Source organism: Natator depressus, chromosome 9 (assembly GCF_965152275.1).
Source record: "Natator depressus isolate rNatDep1 chromosome 9, rNatDep2.hap1, whole genome shotgun sequence".
Taxonomy (NCBI): domain Eukaryota; kingdom Metazoa; phylum Chordata; order Testudines; family Cheloniidae; genus Natator; species Natator depressus.
Genome location: NC_134242.1, coordinates 44,511,670 through 44,538,995, shown reverse-complemented (window position 1 = coordinate 44,538,995; position 27,326 = coordinate 44,511,670). Strand labels below are relative to the sequence as shown.

At 42.8% G+C, this 27,326-nt stretch overlaps 1 protein-coding gene across 1 annotated transcript in view; it reads right to left on the bottom strand.

The window, feature by feature from the left end:
- ARHGEF4 (Rho guanine nucleotide exchange factor 4) overlaps positions 1 to 27,326 on the bottom strand; it is a 326,464-nt gene that overhangs the window by 284,794 nt on the left and 14,344 nt on the right. The window lies entirely within an intron of this gene.

Here is a 27,326-nt window from a genome sequence, read left to right as displayed (position 1 = left end):
TGCTTGCTTTGTTCTTCAGGTGTCATGGATGCCATGGGCAGATAGAAAGGAAGGAATCAACTGGGGCATTTTCCCTCCCTTCTTATAGCTTTTTCCCTTCTTGGAGAAGCAGCCAGGTTGATGAGGCAAAAAATCTACATATTTAAAAAGAAACAGTTTGGAGATTTTTTGTCATGTCCCTTTTCCTGCCAATGAATAGCCATTTAGCAGGTCATGGCCCTTTTGACATTGTTTACACCTGGCTGAGGCAATAGCTTGCCCTTTTTCTCTGAGGAATTGGTTTGGCTACTCCCCAGATTGGAACATGTCTGAGTAACAGCATGCTGTGGAATGTTATAACTTTATATACAATGTTGCCAAACGTATTTTATCAGGACGATATTGGCCAGCGAGTTGAGTTTTCAGATGATACCTCACAAGACATACTTGTATGATGATTATGATAATAGTGTGCAAGGAGTGAACACAGGGTACGGACAGTCCCATGGGCTGACTGGGGAACACTGCCAGGACAGAACTAATCCCTGAGGCTGGCCTGGAAAACAGGGCAAGATCCAGGGAAAGACTGAACAGGAGGCAGGATGCTCCTACAGAGAGAAATCCCCAGGGAGCAAAATAGGCTCCTGTTGGAGGAAGCCCGAAGATATGGTTTGGAAATGAAATCAGATGACTTCAGTAGTCCAAGGGAGCAAAATAATTATTCAGATTCGTAGGGATTTTCATTTAGACCTTCTGGTTATCTCTGACAGGGTTGGAATTTTATGTGACTTTAAAATAAAAGTGCATTGATTTATCCAATTTTCTTTGTTCTCAGCCAGAGATGAATAAGTGATAGTATAATATGACCCAATATATTCTCCAAGTGTAGAGTCATGGGCATGTGGTGTCACATGCTACTTTCCCCAGAGACAATAGGAAGATGATGTGCTATTGTTGGCACGGTGGGATTTCCCTCAGCAAATCTCCCAAAGTCCAGTTAAATTTGCCATGGTGACACGGTTGTGCCACCATTTAACCAGCAGACAACTGAGAGACCCTGGTTGGCTGTAGAATTGGATGCAGTTAAAGAACTGAGACACACCCAGAGAATACAGAAAGTCTGAATGACTGAAGATACTAAGTTTTCTTATGTATGAGAATTATATTCCACTAGTGAATATAATGAGCTGGCCATGTTTTCAGCATTACACTTAGCTGGTGATTTAGACATTACTTGTCATTTTAGTAGTGAAAAATTAGGACCATCTACTCCTGTTGCACATGGTGAAGCTTTCTACAGATAAACCTCTCACCTTAGCATAAAAAAACAACAAAAAATTTTCTCCTGAGTTTTTGGTGTGAAAGTTAGTTAATTCTTATCAATTCACGTTAGTTCTGCAGTTACCCGCTGTCCTAATCCCTCTCATGAGATCTCCATCATTACTGTACATTCACCATTATCCCAACACTAACTTTTGGACCGCAGTTAACAAGGTCTTTCTAAACACCAAAACCTCACAGGATTCTTTCAACATAGAACAGAAATCCCAATAACTGCACATCATACCTTTTTCACATGGGTACTGTAGTCTTAAAAGCCAACTGGGGTGAAGTCTTTGGCAGAGTTTTCTCAATTGCAGAGCAAAGGGGAAACTCCTGCCAAGTATGACAAAAATTGTTTTCTGAGTTTCTGAAAGCTTTAAGAATTCATGTTTCCAAGGCAACACCATCACACAGAGAATCATTAAAACAGCCACTATCTTATTTCACTTACAAATCAGGCTCCAGCTCTTGTCTAAACAGGGTATTTGTAAACCAGCAGAGCATGACTGTTTATGCAAAGTGCTGGGAGCTCTTCACAGATGAAAATAAATTATGAGGCTGAACAAGGCTGGTGTCTCGACAGATCTCGGGTTATAAATGTAAAGATTAGCAAGAGTCTTGTGTAAATTTCAGTGGGTATTAGTGCTGGGCCTTTAAAAACTCCTGAAAGGGGAACATCTGGGAAAACTCTTTATGGTACAACAAGATTGTTCAGAAATGACATAATAAAAGGGGATCCCACTTCCATTCTAAACACCAACAAGCCACAGTGGAAATCAATGAGAAAACACAGTGGCCTCTTTCATTTAAGTACAATGGAAGGTATTTCCTCTGCTTTTATTTTTCCTACATCAAAATCTGCATTGATTTGATACCAAATCTAAATTGCTAACATAGAAAATGGTTTGGATCATTTTTCAATTAAAAACAGGCAACGCTTCTAAAACTTTGAAATTAAATGGGTCCTAATTATAGAACAAACATCGTAACTGGGAAGTTAAATATTTATTTTGTTCGCTCTTTAATCTGACAAAGGCATAACAACATCTAATGGCTAGAAATTCATGCTAGAAAAGTTCAATTAGAAACGAGGTGCATGTTTTTAGCAGTAATGATAATTAACCACCGGAATCGTTCACCAAACAATATGGTGGACTCTCCTTTACTTGAAGTCCTTAAATCAAGACTGGCTTTTTTCTAAAATTCTCTTTAGCTCAGCCGCCCATTACTGGGCTCAAAGCAGGAATCACTTGGTGAAATTCAGTGAGCTGTGTTATGCAGCAGGTCAAACTAGTTGATCATAATGGTCCCTTCTGGCCTTATTAATCTAAATATTAATATATTTTGTATTATAAGATATTTCGTAAGTGTGTACTTGTCTAAAAGTTAGATTTTTTTTCAAGTACATAAACATATACATATTTCATCCTTGGTGCTTAGATGCCTTAAAATAACTAAATGTTATGAAGGGTGCCTTAAGGAAATAACGGGGCAGAAAAAGATGTCAGTCAAATACTGTACCTCTGACTGTCCATATCTGGTCATAATACAGTCTTCTAGTAAATATCCAGTTTGCCTATCACCCAGCCTCACCACTGCTAGTGAATTCAACATAGGGAAATGTACTCAGAGAATCAAGGATCTGAGCCCTCCAGAATAGGATTGCATCTACTAGAGGGATAGTGGAGGTTAATGACAACAGTGAACTTACAGTGCAATCAATCAGCTGGGATGGGGAACTCATGTAAATGTGCTTCCTCACTGCTGAGCGCCTCAATATAAAATCCCAAGTTCCTCTGTCCCACCTGCTGATGCTGCAGAGGCAGCTGACCTCAGGGAGTTGGAGAGGGGGAGTCTCAGACCCAAGCAGGGTGTGACTCAAAAGCCTCTTAAAACCAACAGGCAAGGGAACTACAGGAATATTCTGATGGGTACATTCTTCTTCACCAAGGAATGTCACGTCAATGGAAGATCATTGTGAAATGTTTGTACAGATACTATGTGAGGAGTTATGTATACTGAAATGAGTATGTCTGTATCAAGGACAGCTGACAGATTTCCTGTCAGAAGATGTTTGCTCAGCTCTCTCTCTTTTGGCATTGTCATTAAGTATTGTAAACTAATGTAATGACTCCAACAGTCAACAGGGGGACATGAAAACAACACAAACAGTAAAACCCACTGTCGCTAGTTTTTTCCTGAGTACAGACAATGAACGTTGGGATATATGGGGACAAAGATACCCTTTTTTCCTGAACCTAGGAAGTAAACTGGCAGCATGTTTGCATTCATGAAAACAGAATCTCAATCAGCCTTGTTTGAAATGCTGCATAGACAGGAGGTTAGCCTGTTAAGTCTAGTCTACAGAAAGCATGTTATAATGTTTCCCTTATCCTTACTCACTATCTATTAAATCTTTGATAATAAACTTATGGTTGTTTTCACTATAAATCTATCTCAGTCCTGGGGTATTAAGCCAGTTGCTGATCCTGAGTTGAATCCTACAAGCTGGTGTGTACACTCTTTCCCTAGAGACAGCAGATCTGATATTTCTGTGAGTGTTCAGTGGAGAAGAGGCTGGATGCTACAGGGGAACACTTCAAAGGGGCTTGGGTGCACCCACTGTTAACTTACAAAGCAAGGACAGCAGAGTCCTTTGGACATATTCAAGAGGAGATTCAGAATCTCCCCAAAGAACACTTAATAGAAAACATGCACAATGTGCTGATTTGTGTATAAAATCACTTTGTGCCCACTGTCACTGGTGAAGGCTCCATGTTGTCCTCCATTGACGTTCCGTTGTGGGGCTTTAAAAGTGCTTTGCAGCTGACCCTGTCAGATCCTGCTGGCGCTTCACTGTGTAGTATAGGCCACATGTCCAAATGTGGGTAATCGTCAATCTGACAACATATTTCAAAAGTGTATTGTGCCAAGGGTAGATGCCACAGTAGTTATGCTTAGGAGGTAATATGAGCAAAATAAGCACACACATGAATTAATTGCTGTGGGTTGTTTAAAGCGATCCAGCCTTTTCTTGAATTTATTTGTACAGAAAATAGCAAAGAGGCTAAGGGTCTTTGTACTGTATATCAGCTCTGGAACCAAATACTGCAATTAATCATGTCTTTGTATATAGCTATCAGTATGAGAGTTTCAATGAGGGAGATGAAAAATGCTGTTTAAAATGAAATAGGGTCAGATGATGGGCTTCTCCTAGCATTTTTTTTTCATGATTTAAGTTATAATATTTTAACAGAAAATTGCTTTCTAGCATGCTGTTTTGGAAGAGAAGTATTTTACTTTTTTAAAGTCTTGGTATTTATGTTGTAAATAAATATTAACATTTATCTATAAAGCAATAAGTATGAAGGATGAAAAAGGAATCAGTTGATGAACAAACGTGAAGGTACAATGAAGATCATAGTAATTCAGAGTACTTTAAGAACCAAGGAGGGCCCAAAGCAAAAAACTTCAAGATATGATTTAAGACTCTCAATAAATATTGCTTTAAAAACCCCAGTTAGCATGATCATCATCATCATCGTGTTCCTATTACGCCTCTGGCGTTTAGGCTAGCGACGAAGCTCCTCCACTCCTGTCTGTTTCTGGCAAGTCTTTCAATGGTTCCCCAACTGTGCCCCAGGTTTTTCAACTCTGCTTCCACAGCTCTTCACCATGTTGTTTGTTTTCAAGCGGCCTCATTTTTGCTTGCCTTCAGGTGTCCAACTTATTGCTACTCTGGTGATGGAATCAGTTTCCATCCAAAGCACATGACTGATCCATCTCCAACGCCTCCTGGCAATGATGGTGCTCAGACCCTCTTGGCTGCACTGTGTCAATAGATCTTGGTTTGAGATTGTTCTGGGCCAAAAGATACAGAGGATTTTTCTGAGGCAGGTTGTATGGAATGAAGACAGTTTGGACATGTCATACTTTCTCATTCCCCAGCATTCTACACTATAAAGTAGTGTTGAAAGTACGCAGCTCTGATAAGTTTGGTTTTGGTGGTGTATTTTGATGATTTCCAGACTCTATTTAAGCTGAATTAAAGCCTGAAGGTGTTCCTGACTTTATTGATTTTGTTCCGGATGTCCTGGCTTGTTCCACCATCCTGACTGATGGTGCTGCCCAAGTATGTGAATGTTTCTACACTGGTGAGAACATGATCCTCTATCCATACTGGTGATGGTGAGGCACTATTAAAGATCATGATATCTGTCTTATTGTGGTTGATTTTCAGTCCAATTTGCTGGCTGAATGCATTGAGTCGAGTTGTTTTTTCTTGTATATGGAGTTGGGTATGTGATAGGAGAGCGACATCATCTGCGAAGTCCAGGTCTTCAAGGGATGAGAAGAGTGTCCATTTAATGACTATTGGCATGTCTTCTGTTGTACGCTGCATTACCCAGTTGATGGCAATGTTGAAGAGGATTGCAGACATGACAAACCGCTGATGTACTTCTGTTTTGACTTCAAAACTAAGCTCACTGTGATCAGCACTGCATGTAAAGGTGAAATAGAAGCTTTTGATGATGTTGATTATGCGGAAAGGAATTCCATATGCCCGCAGAATGTGGGCATAGGCTGGTCCTGTGAATGCTATCAAAAGCCTTCTCAAAGTCTATGAAATTTATGTAGAGTTGCCGTTGCCATTCTAAGCACGGTTCTATTATGTTTCATAGAGTGAAGATCATGCCCTTTCCAAAAACTAGCTTGCTCTTTTCTGAGAACGCTATCAACTGCCTCTGATATCCACTGGACTATGCTCTTACACAATACTTCGCTTGGCACAGATAAAAGTGTGATACCATGCCAGTTATTACAATCACGGAGAGGTCCTTTCTTTGATATCTTCACTATATCCCCACTGGGTCACTCATCTAACACTTTTTCCTTTTCTCAGACTGATGAAAATAGAGGGGCCAGAATAGATGCTGCTAATTTAGGATTTACCTTGTACAATTCTGCATTCAAGTTATCCTTGCCAGCAGCTTTCCCATTTTTTAAGGATTTGATGGCTTGAATGATCTTCTCCTTAGTTGGGGTGTCTGTGTTGATATCAAGATCATCTTCTGCCTCCTGGATGTTTGCTTTCTCTTTAGGTGGCTCCCTGTTCAGCAATTCTTTGAAATGCTCTGTCCAGTGCATTTCTTGTGCTTTTTCGGTTGTTAGTAGGTGTCTTTGTTTGTTCCTGATGAGAGTGTTTGTTGGTGTCTGCCGTTTACCACTGATAAGCCACGTCATTTTGTAGACGGTTCCTTGTTCACCATGAGCACCTGCATCCTCTTCTTGTGTTGCCAGATTATCAAGATAATGCCATTTGTCTGCTCTCACAAGGCATTTGACCTCTTGGTGTGCCTTGCTATACTGCTCATGGTTTTTGTCCTTCAGCTTCTGGGATTTTGTGTCTAAAACATTTTTCTTCAGGGCTCATCTGGTTTCTATGACATTCCATATGCTGGGTGTAATCCACTCCTTCCTTCCTTCCTTCTCTTCTGCCTGTAGCCTAGACAGGCTTCGCTACTCTGTTTATAGATTGCTATTACTTTGTCCCACTTCTTGTTGATCTCCTCATCTGCATTCCCTTCCTCTTCATCAAGGTCTGCAAGTGCTTGAAACCTGTTCTTTAACTGCAGAACGAAGGCTTTCTGTATTTCAAGGGATTTTAGCTTGTCAATATCTTAACGTCTATGTCCCTTGTTTGGTAGACCCACACTTCTCAGTACTCATGAAAAATGAAACTAACAAAAATAATGATGAGCAATAAAAAGCTTCACCAACAATTCCTGTAGCTCCTCTCTAACTTAAAAAGTGGCTGCAGCTACTATATATGGCAGCCTTATGATCATGCAGTGTCTAAGTAATATATGAAATTGGAAAGAAGGTTCACGGGGTATATGGTGGTATGGAGAATGGAGGAGGTCATTTAAGATGGTCCAAAGAGCAGTGGATCAGGTATATATCTGGAGGGAAGATATGAGAAGTCGATGTTTTTCGGTGGGTGGGAGGTGTGCGGTATTTTGGTTTGTGGATCCATATTTGATGGTGCTTTTGTCTCATACACCAGTATTTAGTCTAAGGTAGATGGGGATCTGTGAGTGCTATTGGAAATATAGGAGGCATGCTGGTAGGTTGGTGAGATATTTGGTTTTGAATAGGCAAAGGAGCAGTGTCAATGTGGTCAGCATTGAAGGTTTTGTTGGGAGTTTTTTTGTTTGGTTGTTTTTTTGGTACAATTTTAACTATGAACTTCCTAATTTTCAAATATTTGGGGGGAAGGAAGACTGGATTTTATAACTGAACCTTACTTCGAATTTTATATCTTTCAGACATTCTGTTAAATAACCACAAAAGACCTATTAGAGTAAAATGATTACTTCAGCATCATGCTCTCAATGTTGTTATGCTTCCCTGGGAGAAAACAGGCTCTGAGTGTCCATTCTTGGACACAGGCTGCTTCCCCATTCACCGGGATCTCTCCTATCTCCTTTGCTCCATCCTTGGGTCATTGCATGTTCTACTTGGCCAGTGTTCCAATAAGAATGAGGATATTGTTTGGGTTTTTTCTATGAACTTTGCAGCTAAATCTTGAACTAATATGGAACCATTGAGGACTAACCAATACCACACTGGACTTAAAGTATTGAGCTTTAAAATGGTGTTCAGGACTACTTCCTTAATTTTATAACATACCCATATATATTAAACACGATTTCAGTAAAGACTTGAATCTAACTCAGCAATAACACTGAAAAGGAAAATCAGACTTTTCACTGTACATTTCTAGCAGAACTAAAGTATATGCTTCAATTTCCCTTTAAACCCTGGAAGCACAAAGAACCCCGAACTGAAAGCCAAGCAATAAAACAGACACAAGAAGTTCCACACTCAAAGCATCTCCACAACGAGCCATTCATTAGCTGGTGCTTCCCACCAAGACTGTTAAGGGTGCACAGGTTTACCAAACAGCTAATCCTTGATAATGAAAGATTTTCAACAAAACTTTCCTTCCAGGGAGCCTAGGCTCTTTCATATTACCAAGAAGTGAAAAGACAAAGTGCTTTAGGAAACCTGCCAAATAGTAGCTCATGCACTGGAAACAAAATACTGCAGTCTTCAGGGGACTAAGTACAAATATAGTGATTTTTTTTTTGTTTTCTTCCTGTATTCATTACTGTTTTTCTTGGCTTTCTTTGATATTTCATTGAGACAAATTATTGAATAGATACGCATTCACCCATTAAACTTATTATACAGTTATGGATCACTTTGTATATTGCTTTATACTGTGCCCTACCTGAATGTGATATTGATGTTTCCTTTCTTCAGCATGGGCCCCTCTGAACCTGTGCCATCCCTCCTACTGTCCATTACTAGGCAACTGTGACAGCACTGCCTGCTAGCCATTCATTCCCCTAGGAATTTGGGGGTGGGAGTTAGTATTCAACAGACCATGAGTTGGATACCCTTGACTAAATAGGTCTATTTTAAGAAGGCTTGGTCAAATCAGCTGCAGCTAAGCACTGAAGTACGCTAATAACTAAATATTTTTCTAAAAACTTACATTCATCAGATACAAGATGGCAATACCCAAAGTATCTCATCTACATACTGCAAGAGAGCTAATTCTTGAGACCTTCCTGTGAATGGTAAAACCCAAATGTGCCAGGGCAGTCTTCTCCTCCCTTTGGACCACCTCAAACAGTCTGGACACTTACATGTTTCTAAACACCGCTGTGTTATTTGAATCCCCGCCACCAGTACAGCCTCATGTAGCAACATATAATTGGAAGTAAGCTTTCCCCTTGGCCCACTCTCCAGGAAGGGTAAGGGAAAGCTCTTTGTCCTCAGACCCTGAATCTCCTTCCCTCTAACAGCCACCTCCCCCTTGTGCTTCCTTCCTGTCCTTCAGCTGTTCTCAGCCGATGAGTTGATTGCTCTCATTAGCCTGTCAGCCCCCTGCCTAATTAGACCTTTGAGCATCCATCTCCCAATTAAGTCCACTGTGGGTGGGGGAGATGGGGGAGCTAGTAGCTTAGTGACCAGAGTGTTGGATCAGCTCTAAGCAATTAGCATTCTGTCAGACCAAAAAGGTCATGGAAATAGAGCTTTCTGTTTGTGTGTGGGTGGTAGTTATGACACATTAAGCTCCAGGTTATGGCTTAGCCAGGACACAAATTCACAAGGGTAGAGTTGCTGGATGTCTCAGGCATTGAGGTAAAGAAATAGGGAGACTTTTTATCACTGGTTTAACTCTGAACAAGATCAGTAGCCACAGAAAGTCTGCCTCCGCTTGGTAAGAGCCGGTACAAAAAGCGGTCACAAATGGCATGAATCAGCATCCCTGGTGGTGGCCACTGTTGACAATCCCAACAGAAGCTAAAGATCTCAGGGCCAGACTGTGTAAACGATATGTAGCCCTGCATGAGGGGCTGGGTGGAGTCTCACGGCCTAGTGGGAGCTCTGGGGAGGATTGTGTCCTGCTGATGCACCGCAGATCTGGGGAGGGTGCATGCTACACCTTCCCTTAGGGGGCTACAATATACTATCCACTGTGCATCCACAAAGCTCTAGTGACCCCTGCAGACTGGAAGGCAAGATCCCACCTTTTACTGCTTATCCACCCCTTTGTGGAATGATTTGCCTTCTCTAGGGATGTTTGAATGGAGGAGATCCTCTGTTCTCCCAAAGAAAGGATTACAATTCTCCTTGGACCTTGGGGGGAAGGTGGTAGGAAGGGAAGCATATGGGAGGAAGTATCAGAGGGGTAGCCGTGTTAGTCTGGTCTGTAAAAAGGGCAAAGAGTCCTGTGGCACCTTATAGACTAACAGACATATTGGAGCATAAGCTTTCATGGGTGAATACCCACTTCATCAGATGCATGTAGTGGAAATTTCCAGAGGCAGGTATAAATATGCAAGCAAGAATCAGGCTAGGGATAACAAGGTTAGTTCAATCAGGGAGGATGAGGCCCTCTTCTAGCAGTTGAGGTGTGAACACCAAGGGAGGAGAAACTGCTTTTGTAGTTGGCTAGCCATTCACAGTCTTTGTTTAATCCTGAGCTGGTGGTGTCAAATTTGCAAATGAACTGAAGCTCAGCAGTTTCTCTTTGAAGTCTGGTCCTGACGTTTTTTTGCTGAAGGATGGCTACTTTTAAAGCTGCTATTGTGTGTCCAGGGAGGTTGAAGTGTTCTCCTACAGGTTTTTGTATACTGTCATTCCTAATATCTGATTTGTGTCCATTTATCCTTTTACGTAGGGACTGTCCAATTTGGCCGATGTACACAGCAGAGGGGCATTGCTGGCACATGATGGCATATATTACATTGGTGGACATGCAGGTGAATCAACCGGTGATGGTGTGGCTGATCTGGTTAGGTTCTGTGATGGTGTCGCTGGTGTAGATATGTAGGCAGAGTTGGCATTTGAGGTTTGTTGCGTGGATTGGTTCCTGAGTTAGAGTTACTATGGTGTGGTGTGTCGTTGCTGGTGAGAATATGCTTCAGGTTGGCGGGTTGTCTGTGGGCAAGGACTGGCCTGCCTCCCAAGGCCTGTGAAAGTGAGAGATCATCGTCCAGGATGGGTTGTAGATCACTGATGATGCACTGGAGAGGTTTTAGCTGAGGACTGTATGTGATGGCCAGTGGAGTTCTGTTGCTTTCTTTCTTGGGCTTGTCTCTCAGCACGAGGCTTCTGGGTACATGTCTGGCTCTGTTGATCTGTTTCCTTATTTCCTCATGCGGGTATCATAGTTTTGAGAATGCTTGGTGAAGATCTTGTAGGTGTTGGTCTCTGTCTGAGGGGTTGGAGCAAATATGGTTGTACCTCAGCACTTGGCTGTAGACAATGGATCATGTTCTGTGTCCGGGATGGAAGCTGGAGGCATGAAGGCAGGCATAGCAGTTGGTGGGTTTTCGGTATAGGGTGGTGCTAACATGACCATCACTTATTTGCACCGTGGTGTCTAGGAAGTGGACCTCCCGTGTAGATTGGTCCAGGCTGAGGTTGATGGTGGGGTGGAAGCTGTTGAAATTGTGGTGGAATTCTTCCAGGGTTTCCTTCCAATGGGTCCAGATGATGAAGAGGTCATCAATGTAGCATAGGCAGAGAAGGGGTATGAGTGGACGGGAGCTGAAGAAGCGTTGTTCCACGTCAGCCATAAAAATGTTGGCATATTGTCGGGCCACACAGGTGCCCATAGCAGTGCCACTGGTCTGGAGGTATATATTGTCACCAAATTTGAAATAATTGTGCGTGAGGATAAAGTCACAGAGCTCAGCAATCAATTGAGCTGTGGCATCATCAGGGATACTGTTCCTGACAGTTTGTATTCCTGACAGCTGTGTGTGGGATGTTTGTTTAGGGAGCTTCTATATCCACGGTGGCTAGGATTGTGTTTTCTGGAAGATCACCAATGCATTGTAGTTTTCTCAGGAAATCAGTGGTGTCACGGAGATAGCTGGGAGTGCTAGTGGCGTAGGGTCTGAGTGGAGAGTCCTTCAGTGAAAGTGCCAATGCCCAAGATGAGGGGGCGTCCAGGATTTCCAGGTTTATGGATCTTGTGTAGTAGATAGAATAGCCCCGGTCGGGGCTCTAAGGGTATGTTGATTTGTTCCTGTATTAGTGTAGGGAGTGTCCTGAGAAGATGGTGCAGTTTCTTAGTGTATTCCTCAGTTGGATCTGAGGAACGTGGCCTGTAGAATTTGGTATTGGAGAATTGTCTGGCATCCTCCTTTTGGTAGTCAGACCTGTTTACAATGACTACAGCACCTCCTTTATCAGCCTCTTTGATTATAATGTCAGGGTTGTTCCTAAGGCTGTGGATGGCATTGTGTTCTGCACAACTTAGGTTATCAGGCAAGCGATGTTGTTTTTCCACAATCTCTGCCTATGCACATCAGCGGAAGCATTCTATGTATAGGTCCAGACTGTCGTTTCGACCCTCAGGAGGAGTCCATGTGGAGTTCTTCTTCTTGTGCTCTTGGTTGGAAGGTACCTGTGTATCAGTGTACTGTTCAGTGTTATCTTGAAAGTATTCTTTGAGTCGGAGACGGCGGAAGTAGGCTTCCAGATCACCACAGAACTGTATCATGTTTGTGGGGGTGGTGGGGCAAAAGGAGAGTCCCCCAGATAGGACAGACTCTTCTGCCGGGCTGAGTGTTTAGCTGGATAGATTGACGGTATTGCTGGGTGAGTTGGGGGAACCACTGTTGTGGCCCCATGTGGCAGGTAGGATTTTAGACAGCTTACAGTCCTTTTTCCTTTGTAGAGAGGTGAAGTGTGTAATGTAGATCTCCTGTCTTATTTTAGTAAAGTCGTTTGTATGGAAGGTTGGAGAGCCTTTTTTGATGTTTTCCTGTTTGCTGTATAGGATGCTGATCAGGTGGTTCCTCAGTTTCTTTGATAGTGTATGGCATAATCTCTCACTGTGGTCTGTGCAGTATGTAGATAGCAATGGATTTTTCACCTTTTATGGGAGGAAGATTCCTTGGGCCACCATCCCTCCACATAAGGACCAGGCACAACCTACCACTGTAAAACCATGGAGACTTGATGGCTCATTCACCTCTACATGTGATGGCTCCAGTACAGGTTTCAGGCACATTAACTGGGCTCTGTGGGAAAGCTAGTGCTGCTGCTCACACTGTTCTATGGATGGAAGACTCCCATTTCTAGAGCAGTTAACGTGACAGGCAAATACTTGTATGCAAATACTCATTGAAGTTTAACTGCTGTACAATCCAACAGACTAGACTTCTCAGCACAGAACTCAATAATAAACTCAACAGTACTGTAGCCGAAGCTTCTCCCTTTCCAATGGGCACTTTAAACTGCAAGCAGCCACCAGAGGGCAAGCTGCCTATACTTATACAATAAACATTACAACTGGCTAAATATAGAGTTATGTTTCTATTGATTGAACTGCTTGCAGGGGGTAGTGATGAGCCAGTTTTAGTTTGCAAATGACTGTCTAGTTTTTCTTTATCTCCAGTCAGGGAAATTTTGGAACGACTTTAGCTCAATCAGTTTGATCAGGTTTTTTTGCAGAAATATTCCTATTTGGCTTCCAAGTAAACCTGGCAATTTTCATTCCTTGCTAGCTTTTTAGAGTAAGTCAATCCTTAAAAAATTAAGGATTATAATGGAAACCGGTGGCAACCTTAAGTATTGAAGGATTGTAATCTCTGCATAATGTACAGTGTGTTTTTGTGTGTCCTACCATCAAATGTACTGTACTCATGCTGGGGAGAGGGAATGCAGGGCTTGCATGCTTCTCAGAGAAGTCATTGCCTGTATAAAGACTGCAGGATTAGGCATTTCGTTTATCAGTATTTTTGCACTCAATAGTTCTTCATATGGCAGAGTGCTGGTGTTCTCAAGCATCTGCTTCTCCTGCAACCAGTAAACAGAAGGGAGGCTCTAGAAGTCATGTAGAAGGAAGCTGGGGGACAACTGGAAAGGGCACTCTTGTTTATTGATGTTAGACAACACAAGATGTGTAAATCATCTGGAATTAGGTTTGAACTTTATTTTCTTTAAAAGAATTATTACTTAGCGAAAATGCATCTTGCAAATAAAGAGCTGTGCCTGAAACAACTAGGAATTACATGAACATGTATACGCAAAAAGAAAAGGAGTACTGGTGACACCTTAGAGACTAACCAATTTATTTGAGCATGAGCTTTTGTGAGCTACAGCTCACTTCATCGGATGCATACTGTGGAAACTGCAGAAGACATTATATACACAGAGACCATGAAACAATACCTCCTCCCACCCCACTCTCCTGCTGGTAATAGCTTATCTAAAGTGATCATCAAGTTGGGCTATTTCCAGCACAAATCCAGGTTTTCTCACCCTCCGCCCCCCCCCCCCCCACAAACTCACTCTCCTGCTGGTAATAGCCCATCCAAAGTGACCACTCTCTTCACAATGTGTATGATAATCAAGGTGGGCCATTTCCTGCATAAATCCAGGTTCTCTCACCCCCTCACCCCCCTCCAAAAACCACACACACAAACTCACTCTCCTGCTGGTAATAGCCTATCCAAAGTGACCACTCTCCTTACAACCTGCATGAAAATCAAGGTGGGCCATTTCCAGCACAAATCCAGGTTTTCTCACCCCCCCCCCACACCCATACAAACACAAACTCACTCTCCTGCTGGTAATAGCTCATCCAAACTGACCACTTTCCCCACAATGTGCATGACAATCAAGGTGGGCCATTTCCAGCATAAATCCAAGTTTAACCAGAACGTCTGGGGGGGGGGGGGTAGGAAAAAACAAGGGGAAATAGGCTACCTTGCATAATGACTTAGCCACTCCCAGTCTCTATTTAAGCCTAAATTAATAGTATCCAATTTGCAAATGAATTCCAATTCAGCAGTTTCTCGCTGGAGTCTGGATTTGAAGTTTTTTTGTTGTAAGATAGCGACCTTCATGTCTGTGATTGCGTGACCAGAGAGATTGAAGTGTTCTCCGACTGGTTTATGAATGTTATAATTCTTGACATCTGATTTGTGTCCATTTATTCTTTTACGTAGAGACTGTCCAGTTTGACCAATGTACGTGGCAGAGGGGCATTGCTGGCACATGATGGCATATATCACATTGGTGGATGTGCAGGTGAACGAGCCTCTGATAGTGTGGCTGATGTTATTAGGCCCTGTGATGGTGTCCCCTGAATAGATATGTGGGCACAGTTGGCAACGGGCTTTGTTGCAAGGATAGGTTCCTGGGTTAGTGGTTCTGTTGTGTGGTATGTGGTTGTTGGTGAGTATTTGCTTCAGGTTGGGGGGCTGTCTGTAGGCAAGGACTGGCCTGTCTCCCAAGATTTGTGAGAGTGTTGGGTCATCCTTCAGGATTGGTTGTAGATCCTTAATAATGCGCTGGAGGGGTTTTAGTTGGGGGCTGAAGGTGACGGCTAGTGGCGTTCTGTTATTTTCTTTGTTAGGCCTGTCCTGTTGTAGGTGACTTCTGGGAACTCTTCTGGCTCTATCAATCTGTTTCTTCACTTCCGCAGGTGGGTATTGTAGTTGTAAGAATGCTTGATAGAGATCTTGTAGGTGTTTGTCTCTGTCTGAGGGGTTGGAGCAAATGTGGTTGTATCGCAGAGCTTGGCTGTAGACGATGGATCGTGTGGTGTGGTCAGGGTGAAAGCTGGAGGCATGTAGGTTTCCGGTATAGGGTGGTGTTTATGTGACCATTGTTTATTAGCACTGTAGTGTCCAGGAAGTGGATCTCTTGTGTGGACTGGACCAGGCTGAGGTTGATGGTGGGATGGAAATTGTTGAAATCATGGTGGAATTCCTCAAGGGCTTCTTTTCCATGGGTCCAGATGATGAAGATGTCATCAATATAGCACAAGTAGAGTAGGGGTGTTAGGGGACGAGAGCTGAAGAAGCGTTGTTCTAAATCAGCCATAAAAATGTTGGCATACTGTGGGGCCATGCGGGTACCCATAGCAGTGCCGCTGATCTGAAGGTATACATTGTCCCCAAATGTAAAATCATTATGGGTAAGGACAAAGTCACAAAGTTCAGCCACCAGGTTAGCCATGACATTATCGGGGATAGTGTTCTTGACAGCTTGTAGTCCATCTTTGTGTGGAATGTTGGTGTAGAGGGCTTCTACATCCATAGTGGCCAGGATGGTGTTATCAGGAAGATCACCGATGGATTGTAGTTTCCTCAGGAAGTCAGTGGTGTCTCGAAGGTAGCTGGGAGTGCTGGTAGCATAGGGCCTGAGGAGGGAGTCTACATAGCCAGACTATCCTGCTGTCAGGGTGCCAATGCCTGAGATGATGGGGCGCCCAGGATTTCCAGGTTTATGGATCTTGGGTAGTAGACAGAATATCCCAGGTCGGGGTTCCAGGGGTGTGTCTGTGCGGATTTGATCTTGTGCTTTTTTAGGAAGTTTCTTGAGGAAATGCTGTAGTTGTTTTTGGTAACTCTCAGTGGGATCATAGGGTAATGGCTTGTAGAAAGTGAACATGTATATAACTCAGGGCAGTATGACTTGCACAAGTGAAACTGAGTCTTTGCCATAAAAACAAAACCTCTGAAAAAGATTAAATACAATATTTTTGCCAGTTTTTTGCTTACGGCAAATAATATTTAAACTCAAAATACAGACAATTGAAGAAATAGCCTCCGCGGGACTGAATGAACAGAAGTCATCATTTAGGTTTGGCAGGCTAACACAGAACATTTTCCAGTCTTGACAAATATTACATTTGGCTGTCTTTTTGTGCCAGTCCACAGCACAAGTGCTGAAAGACCCTTTGCATATTATACTACGCTAATACATGACAAGAACAAACATTTGCATCTATACAGCTTGCTGCAGCAGAATGAACTCAGTTCCACAAAAACAGCCCGATGCTAGAAGTTGTGCTGATTTTCCATTTGTTGTGCTTTTGAACAAGTTATGATCCTTTGATCCTTGCAATTCCTCAAAGTAAAGCACCAACAAGCTACAATTGTAAGCAAATTATTTGGGCCAGATTTTGTCCTTAAGGAATTGTCCTGCTTTTGGGTGCTGTGGAACTGAGCTATCCCACTAGGACCCCAGGAAGAATTGTGCCCCAGTGTATCCCCATGGTTTCCCGCTCTAGGGAGGAACTCTTCTGAGGCCAGCACTCTGTACTGGCAAGTGCAGGGGGGTAGGGAGGATGCTCATGGCCATGCCTTTTGTCTTTTTGGGGGTGGCTAGCGCTAACAGAGAGTAATCCCTGCTCAAGCACTTGTGGGGACTTGCAGTTCTGTGCCTGGTCCCTGTGGAGGAGGAATAAGACAGGGAAAGACTCCTTGTACCCTCGCTTCTTGCACAGACGTGCAGGAGAGAAATCCAGCCTTTGTCAGCTGTGCTGAAGATTTGATTATCTTTATAAATTGTGAAAACTATAAAAATGTGTATTTTTTTTAAAAAAATCTCTTTTTAAGGAAGTAACTAGTCAAATAAGTGTTTTTTTTCAGTCAGTGCCATGCAATAGGCTACACCTGCTGTCAGATGTTAGCTTCAAAAGTGGTTCTTCGGAACTGGAAGGCAGTGCAAGGATATCTATGCAGAGTGATATGTGCTTAATGTCAGTCAGTAGGGAAGGGAAAAGACAGCTGGAGGTATGGAGGAGCATTCCTGGAATATTTTAAACTAGGTGAAGGAGAGAGGAAAATGGACTTTAAAAGCAATGGGGTGCTTAGGAGTTCTCTTTAACACATAATTGGATCGAGGGGTGACTTCATTTTATGCAATTGCTCTGATGGCTCTAATTGTAATTGCAGTTGTGGTACTATTGTGTGGCATTCTACATTATTTCTTAACTTGTCGTTCGGCAGCCATCAGCATACAATGAATAAAACATAAACAAGTTAAAGCCGTAAAAAAGTATGAATATGCTTTGGAATGGTTTTGGCCTCCTGTGATTCATTAAGCAGAGTCTTCCCAGGTCCACAACACTGAAAAGTGAAATCAATTGTCCTAATGAAATCTGTCTGTAGCAAAACAGATTCACAATTTCTACCTTAGATACTAGTCTCCAAAGGGTTTTCATCTGGATAGTGATGATTAAACCAGGGTTACCAATGTGCCTTATTGCATACAGTATGCCAGCAGCATTTATTGGACTGTAAATCCGTCTTTGGAAAATAATGGGATCTCCCCATTCTCTTTACAACACAGACACTTTTGACTTATTGCACAGATGGTGGCTGCAGCAGCTTTGCTACCAACAGATATGGTTTGAAATGTTTGTTATTGTGTAACCTTACAATGTTTTGCTGTCTTGATGTAGGCTCATTATAATTTACAGTGCTTCACAAGGTTCCATGTGTGCTGTATAGAATCCACCAAATTGTAATGAAATGTCCCTCCAAGAAACCATGATGAAAAGAACAATCAAATAGCCCCATGTAATTGCCTAGAAAAGCAATTTACCCACATTGAAAAAGGATCTTAATTATTATGCCTCTGAATTTTTACTGACAATAGCTGGGGAAAACTGCAAAGCCAGGCAGATGTGAGTATGAAACTTATCAACCCCAGCTACCCAAGTACTGGAAGTGTACAGTTGTCCATTCCTCACTGATCCACCTTCATTGACTGAAAACAATACACGGACATAGTTTAGCTTTAAGGGAGGTGGGGGTTTTAAGTGTCCATTGGAGTTCATATAAATGAGTGGCAAATAGGAATTGCTAGACCTATTCATAATGAAGTCAGACTCCTACCAGCTTCCTCCAGAGAGCTCTGGTTCTCAGCATTCCCTGCTATTCAAGTCCTAAGCTGGCAAAGTCATTTTGACTAGAAATGACCAAGCTGAGATACTAAGCTCACTTCTACTAGTGATACAAAGCAGAAATTGAATTCAGGCATCCAGAGGTAAAAGTCTAGAGGGATGACCCATTGCTGCCGTCTGGACTGTACAGGCCATACAGTTCTAAGTAACGTGTTTTCCTAGCTTAGTGACCTACAGCTAGGAAGAAGGGTGCTCTTAAGGAATGTTCTTTTTGCTCCTCTGACCCCAAATTTGTACCTTCATGAGGTATGCAAGGCCTGAGGAAGCAGAAACTGATGTGACAAGAGAGGCATTCCAAAATGGTGGAGAAATGTGAGGGCATCCAGCCTCACTTTAACTTGGAGAGAACAAATGGCAGTACTGGAAACTGTTGTGTGCCAGTTGGTGGACACACCCTTAGAGTAGAATTAACTGAGTTCCCCTAACTCTAACAGGGTGTAGCACCACAACCAACCTGAGGGCAAGTCTACACTGCAGTGCTACATTGGCGCAGCTGCACTGATGTAGCTGCACCGCTATAGCCCATGTGGTGAAGACGCACTATGCCGACGGTTGAGCACTCTCCCATTGGCATAATTACTCCACCTCGGCAAGAAGCAGAAGCTATGTCAGCGGGAGAGCATCTTCACTTGCGTCGTTCCAGGGGAGGGGCGGCTTTTTCATGCCCCAAGCGACATACGTTAGATTGATTTAAGCGGTAGTGTAAACCTGCCAAGACCCAAAGTCCATGGTCTGAGACCAGAAACAGTTACTAGGTGACCTGAAAGGAAACCTCTCCCGGCTGACCCAGGAGCAGCTGAGCTAAGCTTGAATCAGAGGCAAAGAGTAACTTTTATCTTTTACCAGAAGCAACTTCGCTTCTCAGTATAGAGCTGACCAAGAAGGGGAGGGTGTGTTCCCAAGGGGACTGGAGAAGGACTGAGCAGCAATATAAAAAGAAATAGCTCTGAGTTCATCTGTGAAGCCAGCTCCTTTCCCTCAGTGGCCTTAGGATCAAAACGTGAGATGCTGACAGGCTCCTACTGTAGCAAGGGATGCTCAGTGCTGGGCATGTACCAAGGCCTCAAGTAGAGCTGCAAGGAAACTTCTCTGACAAAATCACAACACAGGTTAAACTCTGTCGCAGACACAAGCCTCATGCCAGGTTTGGAAATTGGGGCTGAGTAAACGTGACCTAAGTTTATGATTCTGGATGGAAACCAGTCAAACCTGTGACTCTGCATCATTCTGACCTGAAGCTAGCTATGAACGTGACAGTTTGGTTTCATTTTAAATTTCTGAGCTCATTCAAACCTGAAAGGAGGAAGGATGGTTTTGTGGTTAGGGCACCAGCCTGGGAATCAGGATATCTGCATTCAGTTCCTTCATCTGCCTCAGATTCCCTGTGTGACCTTGGGCAATGCACTTAATCTCTCTTTGCCTCAGTTCCCCATCTCCCTACATCACAGGCATGTTGGAAGAATAAATTCATTAATACGAGGCACTCGGGTACCATGGTAGTGTGTATCTCATCAGAGCCGAGATGGAAACTCAAGGGATGTAAACGTAGGTGAAAAAAATATATAGTTGGCATGAATCCTTGCAAACCAAAACAGCATTTCTCACAGCTCTTGGTGGATAAATTAAAAATAAGGAGCAGGTGTCTATCATAAAAGTTCCTTATATCCTAAAGATAGCTTTCTTTTTCTTTCTTCATATGAAAATGTATCAAAGGGGACAGGTAATTGCTGTAGGAATATCACCTTCCTCCTTTACACTAAAACAGTTTAACTAAAATCAGCAGTTAGGAAGCAACTGGTTAACTTGTCATGTGTCCATACCGTGTGTTTCAAAATAAGATGAGTCACTCAAAGGCATAAAGTTAGTTCTATTGGCAGCAAAGGAGACCTCCTAGAAATATAATGGACTGCGACAACTCCAGAAACGTCAGCTAGTAGCAAATGCATCAGCAGTGTACTCCTTAGACAAATTTTATAGGCTTTAGTGTATAAGCGCGCAAGCAAGTTCTAATTGTAGAAGAGCGAGTCCAGATTACATCTTCACCTTCAAAGCTGGCACTAACAACAGCTTCTGCAGAGACAAATATCTGGCTCTGTGCTTCATTAACTTTTGAGAAAGCATTTGACAAAGTTCCAGTGCAGAAGGCAGTGGAGATTTATAGTATCTTCTCCAGAATAGCTGATGTAATCAAAGGCTCATTCATGGAGTGAACCAGTGCTGCTTCACTACTCGAAACCAGGTAACAAAGCCACAAGAAGATGCTTCCTTGAGTGAGTCTTAATCCACCTAGGAGACGGATTGCTAGGTAGGCCTTTTTATTGGCACTTAATAACAATCTGTCCCCAGGAGCCACGGGGTGACCAGCAGGGTCCCAGTGAAGACTGGCTGGAAATCACCCCAGGTCGCAGCAGAGGGAGCCAGGGCAGCAGTGAAGAGCGCATGTGGTGGAGGGCAGCGCAGCAGCAGGGCACACAGTGAATGCGAGTGACCTGCCACCCCCAAATGGGTTATGCTTATCTAACAAGGATAAGGAGGCCCCTGTTGGGATGGATAATTCAGTGTCTTGTTAGCTAAACACTGCCTGTTTATCCCTTCCTTTAGGATCAAGTGAAGAGATCACAGGAGCTGGTGACTGGCTGTGCTGAGATAATATTGTGCACTTGGCCCCTGATCTGGGCTGAAATGCTTCAGCAGAGGGGACAGCAGGGAGCTGCCAGGCCTCCATGGGTTGGCAAGGCCAGAAGATGTGTAAAGCAGCTGGAATGGGGAGGATCAGTAATTACTAATCATAGATACCATATTTGGTACCTGAGCTATTCAGGGACGATAGAGACATCTCTCTGACAGGGGAGCCGGTATATATTGTTAGAGAGGTTAATTATCGGGGAACCGGCCTGTTGTGGGGGAGACAGCCAAGCTAATTGCTGGCACATCCTGGTGACATGTTTCCAGTGCAAGTATTTATTCCATAGTGGTCTGGTTGCTTGATAAACCAGAATCAGAAGTGGATTTAGAGGAAGGCATCCCTTAGAGATGCTGGGAAAAAGGGATAGGTTCCTAATATCTGATACAGCAAGGATGCAACCCCATTACTCCAGCCCCTTAAACCTCACACAGGGGAAGCATGGCAGGGTCTGAGCAATGGGCTGGGGACCAGTTCTGGACGGGTGGGGGGCTGACAGCAGCCCTCCACTAAGTTGAATGCATTAAGGAAGGAATGGCCTGCACTCCAAGGTATTGCTGGATAGCTCCCTAATAAGTTCAGTTAATAAAGTTATAGCCTTAATTAAGCTGCATTCCCTGCATCTTGTCTGTCTTCTCACATGTCCAGGAACATAAAGAGCTCACATTTAGTTGCCAGTGTATAGCAAAGAAATCAAAATTGCAGGCCAAATACATGCAAATCAGTTACTGTCTAGAATAATCCTCCTCCATGCTCAAAGAAAATATTCTAGCTTTGTTATTTCAGTACACTGATTTGAAGGATAGGTGGCAACCGTAGCAATAGTCCTTTCAGAATTAGAATTCTATAAGCATAATTAGGAAAAAGTCATAAATCAACTTGCTGTATAATTATCTCAGCGTAAAACCTAAAACTGTTCTTTATTAAATGAACACCTACTGCTTCAATGTATTAGTTTTACCCCTTGATAATGAGTGTTGCCTGGCTGCATTTCTAGAAATTGGCACCTCGCAGCCAGTAGCAGGGGAGTAACTGTTGTAAATGTCTTGAAACCTGCAGTTGTGTGTCTTGTAAAAGATATTGTGATTGCATTTATTAACTAAGCCCTCTCATTCTATTCCTTACATGTTCTGGACCGGCAAGTACTGCTTTAAATTCATTTGTTGCACTCCAAATTAACACCCCAAATGAGCAACAAACCTGCTGAAAGAACAATGACTGGTGTTCAAAAATGATGATGAAACCCAATTTTGGATACTGTTGGGTAATGAACACAGTTCTTCCCACTCTCCTGCAGCTCCAGCTGTTGTGCCCAGCCTAGCATGGCATTGACATGGCACTGCTCTGCCAGCTCTTAATTTTTAGCTTTTAAAGTTAAATTAGGATTCACTTTTAGCTGTCTTTTGTAATAAAACATTTAGACACCCTTGGCTATGGGCAAAGACTACTGAAAGCTATAACTGGTTAATAACTTCAAATGTGTATATATATATATAACTGGTTAATAACTTCAAATTTATATATATATATATATATGTCAATATCTGCACTGGCATACTAGGCACATAGGAACAAGGAGAACAAAGATCTAAGTGTTTTGTTTGGCCTTTTATGCAATTCCGGATGCTGGGGTGTAGTTCCTCCTAACCAGCACATGAAGCCAGTACCCTGAGGGTATGTGTATGCTGGCAAGTTTCTGCACCACAAGTTATACCACTTTTATTAAAACGCTAGAATTAAACCACTGTTGTGTGTCCACACTGTGTTCCTTGTGACGCTGGAGCGCATCCACATTAGCAGCTCTAGCAATGGCGAAAACAGCAGTGCATTGTGGTAGCTATTGCACAGTGCAACTGGCCACAGGGTGCTTTGGGAAGGGTTTGCAATGTCTATGGGGCAGGCACAGCGTCACATGATGCAGGTTTCCCAATCCCATTGTTCCATGGGCATCCTACTACATTGCCAGCTTTTCAACTGAAGTGTGTGGGGGGGAGAGTGTGTGTGTGTGTGTATGGAGTGGGGTAGAGAGACAGTGTGTTTTGGGAGACAGAGAGTGTGTCAGCATGCTGTCTTGTAAATTCAGACAGCGGCAGGAAGCAACCAGTCCTGAGGCAGGGGGAGGGGGAAACCCCGACATCGGCCCCCACCTCCGTCCCTGGGCTCACTGCACAGCAATATCTCTCTCCCACACACACCCACACACACATACAGACACCTGCCTCTGTGTTCAACAGCACAAGCATTCCACATTAATGGTTTGCTTTGTGTCCCAGAGCAGATCAGGACAGCACACAATGGCTGTCAGAAATGGTGCTTTGAAAGAGGAGGGGCGCATGTTTCCAGGGAAGCCAAGTTCAGAACAATGAGCAGAGCGGTCACTTGAGGCATTATAGAACCGCTCCGGAGGCCAATTACAGCACAGAAAGCAATCAAGTGTCTACACTGGCAGTAGAGCGCTGGAGCCTCTGCACAAATAGCCTTACGACTCTCGTTCAGGTGGGTTTTTGCAGCGCTGCAGCTGAGGAGTTTCTGCATACAAAGTGGCTTGGCAGTGTGTACACATCTGCAGTTTGAGCGCAAAAAGCTGCTCTACTGCACGGAAACTTGCCAGTGTAGACAAGCCCTAGGACTTATTAACAAGGCCACCCCCTACAAAAGTGGATTGCTTTCTGACTCCCACAGCTGTCTGTCTCCAACAGGTGGAGCATCAGTACACTTGCTGCCTGAGAGGAAAACCGAAAACAAAGGAGAAAACTGAGTAGCCTCAAAAGCCTGCAGAGATTTCTAGCCACAGATTGATATGCAGCTACCTTGGAGAATTCAGTGTATACAATCTACTTACACCTCTAAGATCCAGGTTCCTAAAGAGGAATAGGCTTTTTTGAAAAAGCAGAGTTAGTATAACTCATACATAGCAACAATAATTTCCTCAAGAAAACTTTCCAAACAATCTTAAAACTTCACTTTTGCGTCCGGAATGCATACACACACTTCACTGCGAGTGCCTGAGAAATGAAAGCTACAGTTCAGCACCTACACGTTTTGAATGAGATGCAGCTGGTATGGCCTTGTGCTTAAACTGAAATATTCAGTTTTACAAAATAGACTTAATAATTTTTACTGTTTATTTCATTATCCCTTTTTTCCTTGGGGCCATTGTAAAATGTGCTTGTAGCAAAAGTCTCTGAAGTTCAATATAAAGAATTGTACGTACCTGGGACAACTGACAAGTACCAAATATTGTTTTTTTTAACACAGGTTTCTTTGTCCTAGTTTCAGGTAACAGTTGGTAACTATAAAGTCATGGCTGTAAATCTTGATTATAACTTAATTTGGCCAGGAGTTTTCCTCCATCGAACATAAGAATAAACTATAGCTAGCAAGAAATGTAACAGTAACCAAAGAACAGGCTTGTGGTATTGTAAAGAATCCACATAACATGAGAAGTCTTCAAAATATGCATCCAATCAGTTTCCTTCATAACCTTAGAAAAGGAGGCTTTTTGTGTTCAGCATGGATTTTTGCAGGTAAAGCCAGTTAAGTAGAACACTTTACTGATGAGTGACCAGTGGCTCTTTTGAAACCAAATCCAACTTGGAATTGTAAATCTCTATTGGTAATAATATCTAATAAGCCTGCATATTTATGATGCAAATTCCAGTAGCAAACTATAAACCAAATAAATGAAGCTAAAGATATAGTTGCATTTCATTAAACAGTAGGAAAGTTCACAGTGGAAAGTGAGTGGGCTTGTCTTGTTCTAGAGATGAAATGCTGTAGTTTGTGCAATATGACATTATTCATAGCGGATTTAATTTGTATTTTGCTGACTTAAATGTCATTCTGCAACTAGAGGGGATAATTGGCATATTGTCTATTTATGAAGAAGCTACTTCCACTTCAGCAGAGAAGCTGCTTCTCCACTGTTCTTCTTTACTTTAACCTCTGATTTACGTTTCATTAAACATTCAGTGACAACCAGATAGATTCACTGCATCACATGCCTTGTTTTCTGTTGATCAGGAAGACAGGCAGCTGACAGGAAACTCAGCTGGCTAAATATACCTATTCTGATGCTAGCTTGCCATTTTTCACATAGCTGTCACTGACTCTCTGGTACGTGCAAATGACTGGACAAGATTATATTGCTGGCAACAGTCACTGAGTTGGCTTTTGAACCAGCTCCTGTCTCCAAGGTGCATATCAGAATAGGCAGCTGCACCTGACAAACCATTGACAAATCTGTGGTTCACCCCAAAAAAGAGAGGGATTAAAGCAATAATCGGGGATAGCCAGTTTCCAACATCCGTGCACTGATTAGTATGAGTAGCTCTGTTGATTTTATATGCTTACAGATTGCTAATAAATGCAGTGTTCTACCTTTGCACAGCATCAGATGATAAACAGCAGGTCTGGTCTCCATGCAGCACCATCAAGGGTAGCCCCCTTGTTATGCTAGTGAGGGGTGGGCGGGACTCAGTTTCATTGTTGCATGGATCTTCCAACTACTTTCCTTCTGATGCATATGTCTCTCATCCCCGGCTCTGGGTTCCTCCTCCCTTGAACTCTCCTATATGACTCTAATCCCTGCTCCTAAACTAAGCTGAAAAGTTTAAAACAGGAATAACTACATCTGTACCACAAAGTGTTGTTATCTATATTCTACTAAATCTTCTGTAAATCTGTATTCACAATATATAACCTGCAAAATTAAGCCTTGGGATATTTAAATACTCTTAATTCACACTGTAGGCAGATCTTCTACCACTGCTTTACTGAATGACAATTACTCTGGTGTGGACTGGGGATTTTAAATTGTTAGGCTGCCTAGCATGGTGGATTGGCATCTTTGCTGATTTAAGTATACAGGCTAGATTTTGCCAGACTGAGTATGGAGCAGTGCATAGGTGCCCTGCCTCAGGGAGAACACTTGGAAAGCATTGAGTCTCAGAGGCATAACTTCTCCTCTCTTGAATTGGACAGAGTAAATGATTATATACTATTTCAGGGTGCAGTGTCCTCCCTAATGCAACCCAGTACACTGGTATGTCGGAGGGGCGGGGGGCAGCACCATGGGTCTGCCACTCCTCATCCCTTCCTGTCCATTTGCTCATGGGGGATAGTCTGGGCTGTGCAGCCCTTTCTCACTCCTTCTGGGGCCATGATTTGGGCAGGTCTCGTAAGGGATGGGGTTGGGGGCTTGTTCCTCTGCACAGCCACGTAAGATGATCTATGCAGTCAATATAAATAGTATACAAAATCCATGAAATCAATATAAATAGTATGCAATGACAACTTAAGTAAAATAGAGCAGACACCTCCACTGGCGTAACTTAAAACTCTTAAATAATGTTCCTAGGAACTAAGCGTTGAAATCGTTCTTGGTATAAAGAAATGCATAGGACTGGGAAAGGCATGTCACCTCAAAATTGTCTCTTTATAGCTGAGAATAGGCTAGTCTGTCTGTGCTTCAAATGGATATGGGATTTCGTTCCAGGGCTTTGCACACAAGGAAGATTGTGTTTACAGGAATGTGTGTATGTGCGGTAGGGGGAAGCAACTACAGAATGAGACACGTACAGAGGGAGTCACTTCCAGAGCTAATCAATGGCCACATAATGAGCAGCCTACTCAGCTGAATATTGATTAGTTAGTGCTGGCAAGGTTCTACTCTAGGGAGGTCAGTATTCCTGCCAGCTGCCTTGTATAAGACAAAGGAAGCCTCAGCAAATTATAAATGGCAGGGTTTTATTTGAGAGGCACCACTTGGGCTCATAGTAGGGAAACATGTTTGGCTGTAAAACTAACAAACATGAAACATCAACCATCCTGTTAACTTTTGCTAATAAGTATCAGTGTATTTTATTAAATGCAGTCAAAAATTTGCCCTCATAAAACTTTTTTACTTGCAACTAATATTAGAGACTATCATTTGTCATTTCTACTGGTGTGGGGGAGGGGGAAGGTTGTTTTGTTTTTTGGTTGCTGGAGGTTCTCATTCCCGGATTCACTCTCCCCTTCATAAGAAATTGAATGCTTTCA